This window comes from Geotrypetes seraphini, chromosome 2 (genome assembly GCF_902459505.1).
Source record: "Geotrypetes seraphini chromosome 2, aGeoSer1.1, whole genome shotgun sequence".
NCBI classification, from domain to species: Eukaryota; Metazoa; Chordata; class Amphibia; order Gymnophiona; family Dermophiidae; genus Geotrypetes; species Geotrypetes seraphini.
The window spans coordinates 413,909,593-413,928,500 of NC_047085.1; the positions used below are offsets into that span (position 1 = coordinate 413,909,593).

At 44.6% G+C, this 18,908-nt stretch overlaps 1 protein-coding gene across 5 annotated transcripts in view; it reads left to right on the forward strand.

Moving 5' to 3' along the window:
• Positions 1-18,908, forward strand: part of ASNS (asparagine synthetase (glutamine-hydrolyzing)) — a 213,017-nt gene that overhangs the window by 24,780 nt on the left and 169,329 nt on the right. For 3 of the 5 annotated variants that reach the window (XM_033931030.1, XM_033931032.1, XM_033931036.1), the window contains one exon: positions 10,016-10,082. The exons of the other annotated variants lie outside the window; for them this stretch is intronic. The gene's annotated coding sequence lies outside the window, so the exon portion shown is untranslated. Of the gene's footprint in view, positions 1-10,015; positions 10,083-18,908 lie in introns of those variants that run through there. 5 annotated transcript variants of the gene reach the window in all.

An 18,908-nucleotide genomic window follows, 5' to 3' on the forward strand; every position in this document is an offset into this window, starting at 1 on the left:
TACTTATGGAGTTTTCGGAGATCATTGCTTATATTATGGTTTTTATTATGGTGGCTATTGTTCATAGTTTTTTATCATGGCACTCTTCAGGTTTATCCTATCTTATTCATATTTATTGTTACACATATATATGGCTTTTTTATGTACAGTATATACATATTTTTTAGAGAGCTCGAAAGCTTTGAGCATGCACAGATGCTCAAGGCCCAGTCGGAGGAGAGGCACAATCTTCGGGCACCGGCACCTCCTGTGGATTTGTACTGCATGCCGGTGCCACATTGGGGGGTAAGCTTTCAGTTTGGGTGGGCGGGGAATGCCAGTTCATGCGGGGGGGAGGGGCAGCCATTCGCGAACGGGGGCGATGCTGGTTTGCGGGGGGGGGGGGGCAGCGTATGCGGGCGGGGGGGGCGATGCCGGTTAGCGGGTGGGGGGACTCGCAAATCGAGTCGATGCTCGGTTTGTGAGTCACGATTTGCGAGAATGTTTTGCTCATCCTACAAAACACTTGCAAACCAGTGCACTCATAAACCGAGGTTTGATTGTATTTCTTTTAGACCCATAACTACACCCCTGAGCCAGGCCTCCATCTGGAGGCCGAAACACAGACCATGTCGGGTCATCTACTGGATCCTAAGGACATTCTGCTTATAGGACTATTTATTATATATGGTTTTATATGTACTATTTCTGTGTAAATTGGAATAAAGATTGTTTGTCCCAAGGTTGACGACGTCTTTCCCACTCCCCACTTATGAAACACAACCAAAACAGATAGAGCTGGGATTGTGAAAATATTTTTTACAGTTAAAATGGGTTCATAGACTAAAAACCGTAGGAGACAAGCACTAGACTAGGATGGCCCTCCACCACTCACAGCTCACCCATATTTTATTTATTAAGGTATATTTTCTACCTTTTTAAACAAATTCATTTTTGATAGTATACCGCAACTGTATGTGGTCATAGGCATTTAAAATTATAGTGACAGTATGATTATAATAAAATGCTCAAATACCAACTTAATAGACCATTAGAACTGCAGTGTAAAAACCTGGAAAAGGGCAAGTTACCTCATTGTAAGGTGCAAGCCAAAGGCACGCTTCTTAGCGCAGCGACCTGAAGAAACCTACTAGCAACGACTCCAGCAGCGACCTGAAGAAACCTACTTGTAGCTCTTGTCTGTCACATTCTTCTTCATTTCCAATAACAAACTGGACAGAACTCTAGTTCTTGTGGAAAGAATGTTGAATAACGTGTGCAAAAAACTGGAGCAACCAAATAATTAGCTTTAAATAATGGACATCAGTATGAGCCTTGGTAATGCCCTGCGGGAGACGAATTGGCTCAGGCAGCAACTCCTAAGTATTGCAGTATATAAGCTGTTATTATTATTATTATAAGTGACTAGCACTAGACCATGGGTCTAAATAAGGACTGCCTCATACATCACATCGTCCATCTATATATCTGTTACAACATTTTTTCCAGTAGAACTAGTCCTTAATGATCTCCCAAGACTCCAAAAAATATTTTAAAAAGTGCTGAAATGCTAGAAAAAGTGCATAGAGTCTTTAAAAATACTTAAAAAGCTAAAGAACTAATTTGTGATGGATATATAAAGTGCAGGTGCAAACGCTTGACAATTTATCCAATAAAGCCCAGTTCATTCATTATATCTTATCTTCATGAAACCAGTGAGTATAAAATTCCTATAAAAAACAGTCATATATAAAACATCAAAAATCAATATGTGCAGTTTGTTATATATATCTTCTTTGGCAATTCAAGTAAACATCCTCAGGAAAAATCCGAAGGGTATATGCACATCCAAAGTCCTTAGATTTAAGTACTTAGCTTTGTTTGGAGCTTTGTAGTCTGTGTAATCTGTAGAAGTCTCCACTTGACAGAGCTCCGTTTCGATACCTTCCTCAGGAGTGGGATTAGTACAGATAGCTATAAAGGAACGGCGAACCACAATTGGAGCCGTTAGGTGACTGGCCACTATTGCAGGCCGTCAGCACCATCCACCCAAGGCGTGTGAAAATAAAGCTATCGCCTAGAGGAACAAGGAACATTCTTCTTCACCCAGAAACTAAATCCACAGGTTTTCTCATCTCATCAAGCATGTCCTTATACAACTGTAAGTAAAATTAAATTGCTATATTTGCTAATTATCTTTCTACGAGGGTCATTTCATAAATAATGCACAGTATTTTTTTTTTTTAATTTCCATGTTTTATTTTTTTTCAAGTATTTCTTTACAATCTTTCAATATAGTCTCCCTGCTTTGCAATGACCGAGTCTCAATGTCCGGGAAGCTTCATTATTCCATCCAAGACACCGTTTTTGTTCAGTTGCCTCATGGCTCGGGTACCAGCGAAAGAAAGCTCTTCCAGAGACGCAAAATGATGTCTACGCAAGGTTGTTTCAACTTTGGAAAAAGGTCGAAGTCTGGTGGACTCATGTCTGGACTGTAGGGAGCATGAGGTAATACTTCCCAGCCATATTCATGTAGTTTTTCAATGATGAGTGGAGAGCTCCATCTTCCGCACGACCCAAAAATTTTGATGAGCTCAATCAAAAGACAGACAAATGATGATTTTTGCTTATGATCATGAAGACATCATCATCACAGAAAAGTTCCATGTGGAAGAAGTGTCACAGCAGTGTATTATTGTGATTTTTTTGCAAAAAAATGTGTAGAAAAATGCACAAAACCCTACCTCAGTTGCTCCTGTCATAATTGAAAAACTGCGCAAATACGGCTGGGAGGTGTTACCTCATGCTCCCTACAGTCCAGGCATGAGTCCACCAGTCTTCGACCTTTATCCAAAGTTGAATCAACCTATGCATTTTGCATCTCTGGAAGAGCTTTTTTCTGCCGGTACCCGAGCCATTCGGCAACTGAACAAAAATGGTGTCTTGGATGGAATAATGAAGCTTCTCAGACTTGGGACTTGGTCATTACAAAGCAGGGAGACTATATGGGATTGTAAAGAAATACTTGAAAAAACAAACATGTAAATAAAAAAAAAAAATAGTGTGCATTGTTTATGAAATCACCCTCGTATTTGATCTAACAACCCAAGATAAAACCCAAGACATGGCCTTCCATTCTATTCCAATTTACTGGGCCAAGGAAAGAAAATCCAAGCAAGGATCAGTGCATCTAACCCCAAGGCAGTTCCTACTAGATATAACTCTCTCCACTCCTTCTGTTTGGATACCCACCTTGCAATCCACCAAAAAGCAAATAAAACCCCACTAAACGTAGGAAAGCATGACAGTTTACTCCCAATTAGTATTGCCAACCATAGTAACAAGACTAAAGCTGCCACTCCGGTGCCATGCATCTGTGTCAACACAAGATCATTTGCAAACAAACTACTGATAATAAATTAACTATTCATAGAAAATAATATTGGTCTAGTCTTTTTTACGGAGACCTGGCTAAATGAGGCAAACAGCCCTGAGCTTCCCCATCTCTGTCCAGATGGCTACAGTATATTACATGCACCCAGACAAATCAAAAGAGGTGGAGGACTAGCCTTGATTTACAAAAGCCACTTCAGATATCTTTGCTGGAGTCAAGCATTCAACAAGATCTGGAATATATGACATGCGTACTCCAGGATAAAATAGCCCATCTTTCCTATACAGACCACCAAGCCCATGGCTAACTGCTAGTACATTTCCCCCTCAATATTCACAGGTTTGGCACTCGCGACTTCGATTATTCACTGCTTTACCCCCCATTACTGGACTTACTTTTTAAAAAACTACACAATTTACTTAGGGCCAACTCAGACCCACTCCCGCCTCCTGGACCCCTCCAAGACCTGCTTAGGGCTGACTCTGACCCACCCCCGGCTTTCTCCCCATCATACTTTTTAAAGCCTGGTGGTCTAGCGGTGAAGCAAGGCAGGAGCGATCTTTGTACGCTCCTGCCCTGTGCTGTGCCATGCCATGCCATGAGTTCCCGCTATAGTCTTGTACTTTGCTAATGAAATTGAAATGGCACCAAGCAACCCTTTCATATTATGTGCACGTTAACTACACCCAGCACTGGGCCTGTCCAAACTCTCATCCCAACTGAGTGCTCAGGAACTAGCTGATTCTTAGATAAAATAATGAAAATTCAAGAAGGTATTGTTCAGTCAACCAGCACCTCTAGGATAACTTACCATACAACCCATCACAGATGATGACTGTCCTGCAGACAGAATCTGGGCTACCTTCTCCCCTATAACCACAACTGAAGTCACCACACTCCTCACCAAACTATCCACACGCAGCAATACCCTTGACTCATTCACCAATAAGTTATATGTGAGTGCCCCAGACTTTATTAATCAATGGGTAACCAGATTTTTCAATTCCCTACTCCACAATGGGAGCCTACCATGCCAGATGGCCCATTCCCAAAACCCATAGTATGAACCTATCCACTCCTAACTACAGACCAATTGCAGGAATCCCAATACTGACCAAATTACTAGAAACCGTAGTCTGAAACCAACTGAACAAATACATGGATCAACACTGCTGCCTTCACCTAACAGTATGGTTTCAGAGCCCAAAACAGCACTGAACTGCTGCTTCTTACACTCATGACTAATATCAAGCAATTACTAAGCAAAGGTAAACAAGCAATTCTGCAACAATTTGACATCTTGGCTGCCTTTGACTCTATGGACCATAACCTCCTTCTGTTGAAACTCAGTGAAATCAGAATTGGAGGATCAGTGCATAAATCATTTAACTCATTCTTATGCAATAGAGAATACGTTGTGTGGAAAGGCAACACATTCTCTCAGAGCTGGAGATCCTTCTGTGATGTGCCGCAGGGCTCCCCTCTATCTTCAATTTTATTCAACTTATTTATGAGCTCACTTGGCGAGATCAAATTCACAAATGGAGAACAACTCCTAACCTATGCTGATGCATATTGATCCCGCCACACAAACATTGCAGAATCAGTCTCAAGAGAAATAAACAAAATCTTTACCTGGGCTAACAACAACAAGCTCAAACTAAACACTGCCAAAACTAACTTAACTTGGTTCTATATCTCCCATCAAGCAATCCTTAATTCCTTAGCAACAGCAGCAGATGAATCCAGAGACTAATGGGATAGCACACATCTACTCAATGGTTGATCGTTGGAATGGCCTTCCACGTCAGGTAGTTGAAGCCAGCAACATGCTCGACTTCAAGAAACGATGGGATAAACATGTGGGTTCACTTTCGGGAATTGCTTAGGGGGGGTGTTCTTTTAAGGGGAGGGTTTTTTTGAGTGGGCAGACATGTTGGGCTGACGGCCCTTTTCTGCCATCATACTCTATGTTTCTATGTTTATCTACCAGCAGGTGTCCCTCAGTATTCTATATCTCTAACAGGCGGATGTTGCAGTTCCACTTGCTCCTGGATTTTTTTTGCCATGTTTGCCCAGTTTTGGCTCCTGTTGAGAGTGCTTTTCAGTGAGCAAGGGATATTTGGCTGAGCAGTGTCAACTTTGGGGGTTACACCTGGCTCCCCCCAGGTCCCTGCACACCCTCCCCTCAAAGGATGTGAGGTGTGCCTGCTATCTGTCTTTTTCTTCTGAGCTTCCGGGAGGAGGACTATGGATCGAGGTTTCATTCCTTGCATTTGCTTGATGTCCGTAGGATTCTTCTTCACTATCTGCAGGTTACGAATGATTTTAGGCGTTAAGATCATCTCTTTGTGTTGTTTGCAGGACGCAACAAAGGTTTGGCGGCATCCAGAACTTCCATCACTCGATGGGTCAGGGAGGCAATTTAAGAACATAAGCCGTGCCTATGCAGGGTCAGACCTGAGGTCCATCATGCCCAGCAGTCCGCTAGCGCGGCGGCCCATCAGGTCCAGGACCTGTATTCTATACCCTGTATACTATACCCTTCTATCCCTTTTCCTTCAGAAAATTGTCCAATCCCTTCTTGAACTCCAATACCGTACCCTGTCCTATCACTCCCTCTGGAAGCGCATTCCAGGTGTCCACCACCCGTTGGGTGTCCTCGGTGTGCTTAGCAGCTTCTTTTTCTGGGCATCGACTAGACCATTTCTCCCCTTCCTGCGGGATTCCTCTGTGGGTATCTTACTTGGAGTCGTCTTCCACTTGTTCTCCCTTCCATGTTGGCGTGTCTTCATCTTTCCTCTGATGTTCGTGTTCTTCCACCCTCCTCCTGCAGGCCTCCTCGATGAATTCCTCGAGTTCTCTGACTTCTTCCTCAATGTGTCTCCCTCTCATGAAGTCCTCCGCTGTCCTGAGTGGGTCTTCTGTGATGTAGAGTCCTTCCAGTTCATGAATCCGGTCCTTGAGTTGCCTGACTTCCCTCTTCAAGCTTTTCAGCTCCTGATACCAACCACATACATATGACTGCCTCCCCGAGGGGAGGTAGTCATACATATGACAGTCTGTGCAGAACACTGGAAAGCTCATCTTCTGGATTCCCTCTGCTTCCATTGCTGTCCGCCTTTCTGGAGTACTCTCTTCTTTTACTGTTCCTTTTTGCTTGTGTGAGTGTGTGTTCTCTTCTGTGCCTGCTGCTTGCTACTTCCTTATTCCCTGATTATATGTTTTTCCCTGTATCAACTCCTAATGTGTCGCTTTTGTCTAGTGTCGACTAGTGTTGTGGTGTCCTGTGTTGGTGTTCCTAAACTTAGGATAGCAGTTTGAGTGTGTCCTGCTGTTGTTATGTATATATGTGCACTTGTTTGGTTGTTTGTTGGCTTCCTTACCTTGATTGCTCCTCCTTGGTGTCCTTGGGTGTAGTGACTCTGCCCTTCTTGAGGATCTTCACAAATGCCGAATGGCTGCGCGCTATTGGCTCCTCCCCTTTTAAGGGGGAGCTCGGATGATGACTCCTCCGACGCGGTGGTGGTAGGCAGAGCTTACTCTTGCCGATGCCCCCTGGATCTCTCTGCTTCTCTCTGTCTCTCTCTCTCTCTGCTCCTTTCTCCCTACTGCTGGCTCTCTTTCTCTCTATCTGCTCCCTGCTGTTTCTCTCTTTGTGCTGGCTCCTGCCTTAGTCAGCCGTTGGCTCCTCCCCTTTTAGAGGGGTGCTCGGATGATGATGATTCCGACGCGGTGGGATGGGCGGAGCTTACTCTCGCCGCTGCCCTCTGGATCTCTCTCTGCTTCTCCTCTCTGTCTGCTCCTTTCTCCTTTCTTCTTATTTGCTGACAAGAAAGCAATTGCTGGAGGGTCTTCGTGCTCATTCGACCCAAGCGGTGGCGACGTCGTGGGCTGAGTCTAATGGGCTTGCCTTGGAGGAGGTTTGTCGGGCAGCTACATGGTCTTCCAAGAATACCATTTCTAAGCATTTCCAGTTGGATCCACGAAGAGGGGATGTGATGGGGTGGGGTTTGGGGGTGGCTTAGAGATTGGAGGGAATTGGAATCTTCATGGAGTGGAGATAATCTAAGGTGGGTGGGGGAGGGGGCTATGGGGATGGTCAAAACAGGGAGGCTTGATGATGAATATGAAGGGATGCAGGCAGAGTATTTGGAAGTTATGCAAGTGCTGGTTTTAAGAAAGGTTTGGACAAGTTCCTGGAGGAAAAGTCCATAGTTTGTTATTGAGAAAGACATGGGGGAAGCCACTACTTGCCCTGTATCGGTAGCATGGAATATTACTATTCCTTAGGTTTTGGCCATGTACTAATGACCTGGATTGGCCACCATGAGGATGGCCTGCTGTGCTAGATTGACCATTGGTCTGACCCAGTAAGGCTATTCTTATATTCTTATGCATAGCTAAGCAGGCATAGTTAGGACTTCTTTTTGTGCTGTCCTATATTACCATTTAGCCATGCAGGCTCATTCATCACCCACATAATTGCCAGCTCCTTCCTTCCTGCCCCCATATACGCCCCTGGAAAGGCCAGATAGGTTCCAAAATGACTGGTTTCTGCTGATATTCAGTGGCATTATCCGGTTAAGTGCCATCAAATATCAGCAGATACCTGGCTCAAGTGACTTAGGTAGGAGCTTGTCCTGCCTGCTTAAGTCACAAAATTATTTATTTTGTGATTCTAATTTACTTGTTTACTGTAAGTCACAAGGAGCATAGTTTATGGGCAGCATTTGCAGAAATGTTAAATATGATACTGGATGGAGCCTAAGGGCTCCTTTTACAAAGCCTTGCTAGGGCCTTAACATGCGGAATAGCGTGTGCTAAATTGCTGCATGTGCTAGCTGCTACTGCCACCTTTTGAGCAGGCGGTAGATTTCCGGCTAGTGCACGCTATAGCACGCGCTAATCCAGTGTGTGCGTTAAAACTGCTAGCGCAGCTTTGTAAAAGGAGCTCTAAGTTTCTGAACAGTTTCAGTGCTTGATTATTGTAACATCATCTATTTGGGAACCTTAAAAAAAAAACCCTTCAAAGACTAAGAGTTATTTAAAATTCAGCAGTCTGACTGATTTTGGGTTGAAAAAATGGGAACATATAAGTCCCTATTATCAAAAGCTACTCTGGCTGCCCCTGGAAGCACGAGTTTTGTTTAAATTTTTTTGTCTTTGTTTTAAATCAATATTTGGCCTGGCCCCTATGTACAGTCAAACCTCGGTTTGCGAGTAACCCGGTTTGCGAGTGTTTTGAAAGACGAGCAAAACATTCTCTCAAAACTTGTCTCACAATCTGAGGGTTGACTCGATTTGCGAGTACCCCCCGATAACCGGCATCGCTTCCCCCCCGCTCGCAAAGGCTCCCTCGCTCGAACCGGCACCCCCCGCCCGAACAACTTGAACTTACCCCCCCCCCCCGGTCTGGTACCGGCACACAGCCCACAGGATGTGCCGGTGCCACTAGAAGATCTTCCTGCCTCTGCCGGGCCTTGAGCATGCATCTGCGCATGCTCAAGGCCTTCTAATTTTCCCTCTCACCGAGATCTCGGCGCAGATGCATGTTCAAGGCCCGGCAGAGGCAGGAAGATCTTCTAAGGTGGGGGGTGCCGGTTCGCACGGGCCTTTGCGAGCGGGGGGGGGGGGGGGGAGGAGCAGCGCCGCTGGCCTCGGGGGGGGGGGGGGAACGTATCAAAGCGAGTTTCCATTATTTCCTATGGGGAAACTCACTTTAATATACGAGTATTTTGGTTTACGAGCATGCTTCTGGAACAAATTATGCTCGTAAATCAAGGTTCCACTGTACTTGGTTTCTCAATTTAATTTGGATAGTTCTATTAGGCCCACACGTAGAATTCATATGTTCACTTATCCAACAATTAAGGCCTGCTGCTACAAAAGATTCCTGGAAAGAACTCTATCTTTCCAGGCAGGTAAATGGAACGAATGGCTGGGTAAAATTATTATGCATTACTCATCCTACATTAGTTTTAGAAAATCAGTAAAAACGAAATTGTTTAATCGATTTGTAACCTTAGAATTTTATAGTTTTTCACTTCTATTCTGGAAGCATGTATTCGACGACTTTGTATTGTGATCATTTCTCTGATTGTCCAGCACTTCTTGTTGTAAACTGCCTCAAACTATTATGGCTCTAACTATTATGGCTTTGGTGGTATATAAGAATAAAATTATTATTATTATTAAGGAGAACTGTGTAATTCAATACTGCCTAGACTTCAAAGTTTCCCTGTTACCCTGTTCTAGGAGGGAGACATTTTGGCCAGTCCTGGTTTTGAATTTATATTCTAGTGTTGCGTGGTATACGTAGCCCTAATTTTACCCATTAAAATCAGTACTACAAATCCCATAAGGCAACAGGAATAAGGCTATCAGAAGGCCAGGGTAGCATTAAAATTTCTGAAAGGGCATGTCTAGTGCTGTTGGTAAAATGAGTGGAGGAATATTTGGCAGCTAGACAAATGCTCTGCTGAAGAATGATGAAATATCATAGTGCTGTTACACGAGGCAAACCAAGAACACGCCTTTCCTGTTCATCAGAACTTCAAGGAACAGCTAGCAGCTATAGTATTGAAGCAGAGAATAACATATATGTAAATCTATTTTGTTTTTTGTTTTTAAATTGTGTAGTCTGGATATTTCGTTACTATCAGTCACCGAAGACTTCCAGCCAGTTTTCAGAGTTCTTTTCTGAAAGGTGAGAGCAATTTTCTTTTTGTAAGGTTTTTTTTTTGTTTTTTTTTTAAATTTAAGCGGTGAGCCTGATCTTTTTTATTTCTTTTGTGTTCAGCTTTATTCGTTTAAAAAGTTAATTACATAATTTCAATAACTGTATTTGATTGTGGCTATATAATCATGTTATTTCAAAGTATAAGTGTACAAATCTAGCTTTTCCTATCTTGTTTACATTTAAATTAGTGTTTCCATTGGTCTGCTGTTAGTTCATTATACTTCCTGATTAGACAAACACAGTTTGATCACATATGCTCGTCCAATATGGTATTATCACACCAATTATGTATGCTAAGCTTTAGTGCTATTATAAGAAAATCTAGTAAACAGGCTTCATATTTGTAAACATTAAATAGCTAATGATTTTCATATGATGATTTTATATGAGGCTGATTAATATTTAATCTTATTCCAAATTGAGGACCAAAATTTTTTCAAGTTAGGACATATTTGGATAGGTGCCTAAGGGGTCTTTTTACTAAAATTTACTAGAATCTGGGCTTAATGTGTGGTAATAAAGGGGTTTTATTGAGTCGAAGAGTGTCCTAATTGTTAGAGCAGCTGCCTCAGCACTCTGAGTTCGATTCACTTAACACTTCATTGCCTCACATGCAAAATAAGTACCTGTCTAAAATATGTAAACTGCTTTGATTGTGCAAACCACATAGAAAAAGTGGTATATCAAGTCCCAGCCCCTTTACCCAGATACAGTGCAGCACTTTGGGGTGATTTTTAAAATATATTTTATTGCAGGTCATGTGCTAATGTTGTCATTAACACACTTAAAAACATAAGAATTGCTGCTACTGGGTCAGACCAGTGGTCCATCGTGCCCAGCAATCCGCTCCCGCGGTGGCTCCTTGGTCAAGGATCTGAGCCCTAACTGAGCCTTATCTGCGTACGTTCTAGTCTAGCAGGAACTTGTCTAAGAACATAAGAATTGCCGCTGCTGGGTCAGACCAGTGGTCCATTATGCCCAGCAGTCCGCTCACACGGCGGCCCTCTGGTCAAAGACCAGCACCCTAACTGAGACTAGTCCTACCAGCCTACGTCCTTGTTCATTATGAACTTGTCTAACTTTCTCTTGAATCCCTGGAGGGTGTTTTCCCCTATGATAGACTCCGGAAGAGCGTTCCAGTTTTTTACCACTCTCTGGGTGAGGAAGAACTTCCTTACATTCGTACGGAATCCATCCCCTTTCAATTTTAGAGAGTGCCCTCTCGTTCTCCCTACCTTGGAGAGGGTGAACAATGTGTCCTTATCTACTAAGTATTCCCTTCAGTACCTTGAATGTTTCGTTCATGTCCCCTCTCAATCTTCTCTGTTCGAGGGAGAAAAGGCCCAGTTTCTCTAATCTTTCACTGTACGGCAACTCCTCCAGCCCCTTAATCATCTTAGTCGCTCTTCTCTAGACTCTTTCGAGTAGTACCGTGTCCTTCTTCATATACGGCGACCAGTGCTGGATGCAGTACTCCAGGTGAGGGCGCACCATGGCCTGGTACAGCAGTATGATAACCTTCTCCGATCTGTTCGTGATCCCCTTTTTTATCATTCCTAGCATTCTGTTCGCTCTTTTCGCCGCCACCGCACATTGCGTGGACGGCTTCATCGACTTGTCAATCATAACTCCCAAGTCTCTTTCCTGGGAGGTCTCTCCAAGTTCCGCCCCAGACATCCTGTGTTTGTGCATGAGATTTTTGTTACTTACATGCATCACTTTACACTTATCCATGTTGAACCTCATCTGCCATGTTGATGCCCATTCCTCGAGCCTAATTATGTCACATTGCAGATCTTCACAATCCCCCTGTGTCTTCACTACTCTGAATAAGTTCGTATTGTCCGCAAATTTAATCACCTCACTCGTCGTACCAATGTCCAGATTGTTTATAAAGATGTTGAAGAGCATGGGTCCAAGCACCGAACCCTGCAGCACCCCACTGGTGACATTCTTCCAGTCCGAGTATTGTCCATTTACCCCCACTCTCTGTTTCCTATGCTCCAGCCAGTTTTTAATCCACGTTTTTCACCCTCGATTCCATGGCTCGCAATTTTCCAAAGTAGTTGTTCATGCGGAACCTTGTCAAACGCCTTCTGAAAATCCAGATATACAATGTCGACTGGGTCGCCCTTGTGTAACTGTGTGTTTACTCCCTCAAAGAAGTGCAACAAGTTCGTCAAACACGATCTGCCTTTGCTAAAACCATGCTGACTGGTCCTCATCAGCCTATGTCCGTCAAGGTGATCAATGATGCGGTCCTTTATCAGCGCCTCTACCATCTTTCCTGGTACCGAGGTCAGACTCACCGGTCTGTAGTTTCTTGGCTCTCCCCTCGAACCTTTCTTGAAGATTGGCGTAACATTCACCACCTTCCAGTCTTCCGGAATCTTTCCCGATTTGATCGACAGATTGGCTATTAGTTGAAGCAGTTCAGCTATGGTCCCTTTCAGTTCCTTGATGACCCTCGGATGGATGCCATCCAGTCTCGGGGATTTATCGCTTTTAAGCCTATCAATCTGCCTACACCCCTCCTCTAGACTGACCATCAATCCTGTCAGCTTTCCGTCTTCGTTTCCAGCATATAGCCTGATGGATTCCGGTATGCTGTGTAAATCTTCTTCGGTAAATACAGATGCAAAAAATGTATTCAGTTTGTCGTCGATTGCTATGTCCTGCTTTAGCACTCCCTTTTTTTCCATGGTCATCCAAAGGTCCCACCGCTTCCTTCGCGGGTCGTTTCCCTTTAATATATTGAAAGAACAGCTTGAAGTTTTTTGCCTCCTTGGCTATTTTTTCCTCGTAGTCTCTTTTGGCCTCTTTTACTGCCTTATGGCACCTGCTTTGATGTTGTTTGTGCTTGTTCCAGTTTTCGTCCGTTTTTGACCTTTTCTATTCCTTAAATGAAGTTTTCTTGTCTCTGATTGCTTTCTTTACCTCTACAGTGAGCCATGAAGGTTCTTTGTTCTTTTTCCTCTTTGATCCCTTGTTGATAACACGGTATATATAGAGTGAGAATAGATCCAGTTTCTCTAATCTCTCGCTGTACGACAACTCCTCCAGCCCCTTAACCATTTTAGTCGCTCTTCTCTGGACCCTTTAACTTATTGGAGTCAATATGGGGGCACTTAGGGTGAACTGTCAACCAGCTGCAAGGCCCATTTATAGAATCCTGCCTAGCGGCACCTGGGCATACTTAGGCATTCTAGAGGTGGGTTCCTCAGCCTAATTTACCAGCGCCTAACTGGGATGCCTAGTGATGCCTAATTCAACCATGCCTATTCTCCGCCCCTGGCCATGCCTGCTTTTCAGGTGGGCGTCTTTAGGCAATGGAAGGTGTCTCAGCAGGTATTGCTAGGTGCCGCACAGAATTCTACACCTAACTTTTAAATTTAATTTTTTATCTTTAAATATATTTATTAAAGTTTTCAATATTGTGCCAGCAAACAGAACGGAAGCTATTAACAGAGGTCTCTTGATTCTGCACAAAATACACCTGTACCCCAACCACCCCCCAGACCCACAAACCCACACATCATCTGCATGTCAAGAGCAACAAAAAGAGAGAGACGATAAAATCATAAGTTCAAAAATCTACTACGGGCATGAGGAGTAAGGTCCATCCAGAAGTGTTCCCAAATAGAGCAAAAACGATATCCTAGTCACCTGGAATCCAGGTCACCAATTTGCCTACGCTCCAGAGAAGCATGTACAATCATCAGCGATCTCTATTGGGCATAAGTCGGTGGTTCATCTGATAACCAGTTAGTCAAAATAACTTTCTTACCAAGAAGCATCACCCTGGCAATAAAAGCTGACATTCCTTTAGGTTTTGGTATGGTAATAATATAATGTCCAAAAAGTGCTCTCGGGACTGGTGTCCATCGCCGGCCCCACAGGGATGTATTATAGTGACCCAAGTGTAGCCAGAACTGAAAAATATGCAGACAAGACCAGAACATGTGCCCCAAAGAGGTGGTGGCACCACTACATTTAGGGCAAGTGTGAACTGGAGTGATACCCATCCGATAGGCTCGCATTGGAGATATAAAAAGACGTAAAACGAACTTTAGTTGGAAGTTCCCAATGTAGAACATTAGCAGATATCCGTCTCGTTTTTGAATACTATTTGTACTTGCAGTGCCATAAAGGAACACTGCAAATCATCTGCCCACGATGCTGCTACAACGTCCAAATTAGGGCCTGGTTGAGCGCTCGTATGCCCACATGATGAAATCGCAATGGGATCAGTTGTTGAGCGGAGAGACTAAAAAGTTCAAGATCCTGGTCAAGAACCTGGTTAAGATCCCCCGCTAAACAGAGCAGGCGGTCCATCCGCTCCAACAGTAAAGCAGTCAGGCGTTCAAAAAAGGAGTATCGTATGTATTAGGGTCGTTTACATTCAAGAGGTAAAACGAGTAAGTGCCCATTTTGAGAGAAAGTAACAGATAACGGCCCTGTGGATCACTCTCAACTAGCGTTGCTGTGTAAGGAAGAGTTTTGTTAATCAGTATCACCACTCCTGTTTTCTTTTGCGGTGAGGAGGCCACAAAGACAGCTCACACCCAGGATCTGCCCAATTTAGAATGTTCTAAATCAGTCAATCGGGTTTCCTGGAGACAAGCGATGTCCACTTTATGGTTCTTTAACTGATTCAAAATTTTTGTTCGCTTAATAGGGGACGTAATACCCGATACATTCCAGGACATAATGCGCATAGATGTGGCTAACGGCATAGACTGTTGGGAAAATATAATAGCAGCTTGCATGGCCGTTTAGGAAAACTATCATCTCGGGTTCCCAGTTTAACCCAAGATGATCGGAATAAAACCCTGGGGGCATATGAAAGTATGAAAATAGGGACTGAAGTATCCACCCCAGTCACTGGGCCCCCCACAACACAGAGTCAGAAGCACCAGTATTCCCGCTTCCACCTGCCCATATATAACAATGAACCCTCTCTCTCAAAGTCTTCATATCCATTTGTCAAAAACATGCTCATATAAAATAATACAGTGAAATATCCCATCCCCTCCCCTGTCCACCCCCCAGCCCAACATTCCTCCCCCCACAAGATTCTCCAGTCTAAATACAGCTGCTGGCCCACACGGATGAAGGTCCAGAAGTGTGTAGGGTCACACAGAGATGCCCCCCGAGCCCCTAGTCATAGCTAGTTACAACACAAATAAAACACCCCCACACCTACTACTGCTAAGAAAAGTGAGCTTAAGGAATGACCAAAACCAGGTGTCAGCATATCTCAAATTTGCATATTATGAACCAAAAAGAACAACTGAGTTCGTAACTGCCACCTAACTGAAGTGGTCTTATGTCAGGAGTCAATGAGAAACGCTATCTGACTGAGCATGAGAGCTGGCACTCATGTTCCCGCTCCTCATTCAAGAGGGTTTCTGTGGATGAAGCAGGTGAGTATTGAGATAATTAGCTGCCTCCAAAGAGGAACCAAAGGTGTGCCACTGGCCCTGATGATGGAGGCGTAGGATTGAGGGATAAAGAAACATGAAGCGCATCTTTTTATCCACCAGAGTGGAACACAGTGGATAAAACAATTTTCTCTTTTCCGTCAGCACTGCTGAGTAATCCCCAAATTTCAAGGAATCTCTCAATTGCTTGTATTTACGCAGAATTTCAACCTTATGATTATAGTTGAGTAGCTCGGCAATAATCATCCGTGGGCAGGCTTCCCAATTTTGTTCCCTGTCCAAGTGATGAGCCCGTTCAAGGCATAAGGGGCCCAGATACTCCCGCATGGGAAAATTATCCCGCAGCCACGTCTCCAGGGTCTGTAGGAGAGCAGGTCCCGCTACTGTTTCTGGTATACCCAGAAAACGTAAATTAGACCTGCGGGACCTGTTTTCCATATCTTCCAGCCGCTCTGCTTGTGCACGTGTCAACTCTTGTACCTCTTTTAGAGATTGTTGCTGGGTCCCCTGACCGTCCTCGATGCGTGATACGCGAGATTCAAATTCTGTAGTGCGGCGTGTGGTGTCCACGATCATGGTCTCCAGCCGCTGCAGCTGTTCCAATAATCGGTCAAGACCCGGCTGCATCGCCAGGGAGACTGCTGATGTGATGTCCCGCAGGGCCTCCGGCGAGAGTTGGCTGACCGCCGCTGCAGATCCCGGTGCCATTTTGTCAGGGGCGACCGCTGGGCGATCGTGGTCTTTTTATGTAGTGCGTGTCGTTATTGGGAGCCTCGGCAATTGAAAATATTTGTCCATGTACTTTGACAGTACAATGGACGAGGTCTCAAGGGTCCGCGAGTGCTGCAGTGGGGGCGAAATGAAGATTTTAAGACTCGGGGTCCAGGAGCTCAGGCAAGACGCGTCTGCCCCAGCTTACAGCATCACGTGACCCCCTAAATTTAATTTTTTTAAATTATTCAGTTGACTTCAATGGTGCATTCAATTACCATGTCATTTAAGCTGATTTAATTTAGATTTAATGTGGATGTTCTGCCCTCATTTCATGTGGGCAGTTTCTTGTATAAAACAAGTACATAGATCAGGGATGTCAAACTCAGGCCTGCGGGCCAAATTTGGCCTGCAAGGTACCTAGATTTGGCTCGAGATTTGGCCCTCTGTTCCTGCCCTCTGCTCCTTTCCTCCCTCCTTCCCGGCCTCACCTTCAAAGCAGCTTGCTGGTCAGCTGTAATGAACCTAGCAGGCTGCCATCAACCTCTGCAGCATGTTCCCTCTGCTGCGATCCTGTACGTCAGAGGAGGGGCAGGATCACGGCAGAGGGAACGTGCTGCAGAGGCCGACGGCATTCTGCTAGGATTGCTACAGCACTGACGATCCTCTGCAGGCTGCTTTGATGGTGAAACCAGGAAGCCGGAGGACGCTATAAAGAAGGCGGGCCCTGGTGTAAAGAAGAAGGAAAACATGCAGGCCTTCCGGTGGGAGTGGGGGGTGGATGGTGTAGAAGTACACGGAGGGAGGGAAGGAGATGTCCAAACAGACATGCATATGCTGGACTGAGGGTGGGGGGGGAAGGGAAGAAATAATGGGTTTAAAAACAGAGGAAAGAGAGATGGTGGATAATGGGCTGGGAAGAGGAAAGGAACAGAAAGGTTGAGAAGTTGGACACAAAGGATGGTGTGGAGGGGGGATAGAGATACTGGATAGGAGGAGAGTTGGGAAGAGAAAGGGAGAGATGTTGGACCCTGGGATGGTGTGGAAAGAGGGAGAGATGCTGGAATCTCTGGAGACAGGAGTGGTTCCTGGGGATTGGAGGAGAGTGGATGTGGTCCCTATTCACAAAAGTGGTCACAAGGATGAAGGGGGAAAATACAGTCCGGTGAGCCTTACTTCAGTTGTTAAAAAAATAATGGAAGTGTTGCTGAAAGAAAGGATAGTGTACTTCCTTGAATCTAATGGATTACAGGATCCGAGGCAACATGGCTTTACAAAAGGTAAATCGTGCCAAACGAACCTGATTGAATTTTTTGATTGGGTGTCCGGAGAGCTGGATTGAGGGCATATGCTAGATGTAATTTACTTAGATTTCAGCAAAGTCTTTGATATGGTTCCTCATAGGAGGCTCTTGAACAAACTTGAAGGGCTGAAGTTAGGACCCAAAGTGGTGAACTGGGTTAGAAACTGGCTATTGGACAGATGCCCGAGGGTGGTGGTTAATGGAAGCCGCTCGGAGGAAGGAAAGGTGAGTAGTGGAGTCCGTCAGGGTTCGGTGCTGGGGCCGATCCTGTTCAATATGCTTGTGAGTGACATTGCTGAAGGGTTAGAAGGAAAAGTTTGCCTTTTTGTGGATGATATCACGATTTGTAACAGAGTAGACACCGAAGAGGGAATGGAAAATGTGAAAAAGGATCTGCAAAAGTTAAAGAAATGGTGTAGTGCCTGGCAACTAAAATTGAATGCAAACAAATGCAAAGTAATTCATTTGGGGATTAATAACAGGAAGGAACCGTATATGCTGGGAGCTGAGAAGTTGATATGCATATATGGCAAGAGGGACCTTGGGATGATAATGTCTAAAGATCTAAAGGCGAAAAAACAGTGTGACAAGCTGGTGGCTGCTGCCAGAAGGATGCTGGGCTGTATAAAGAGAGGTGTAGCCAGTAGAAGGAAGAAGGTGTTGATTCCCCTGTACAGGTCGTTGGTGAGACCCCACTTGGAGTATTGTGTTCAGTTTTGGAGTCCGTATCTGGTGAAGGACATAAAAAGACTTGAAGTGGTCCAGAGGAGGGCGACGAAAATGATAGGAGGCTTGTGCCAGAAGACGTATAAGGAGAGACTGGAAGCCCTGAATATGTATATCCTAGAGGAAAGGAGGGACAAGGGAGATATGATTCAGACGTTCAAATACTTGAAGGGTATTAACGTAAAACAAAATATTTTCCAGAGAAAGGAAAATGGTAAAACCAGAGGACATAATTTGAGGTTGAGGGGTGGTAGATTCAAGAGCAATGTTAGAAAATTCTACTTTACGGAGAGGGTGGAAGGTGCCTGGAATGCGCTCCCGAGAGAGGTGGTGGAGAGGAAAACGGTGACGGAGTTCAAACAAGCTTGGGATGAACACAGAGGATCTAGAATCAGAAAATGATATTAAATATTGAACTAAGGCCAGCACTGGGCAGAGTTGCACGGTCAGTGTCTGTCTGTATATGGCCGTTTGGGAGAGGATGGGCTGGGGAGGGCTTCAATGGCTGGGAGGGTGTAGAAGGGCTGGAATCAGTTTTGATGGAGATTTTGGCAGTTGGAACCCAAGCACAGTACCGGGTAGAGCTTTGGATTCTTGCCCAGAAATAGC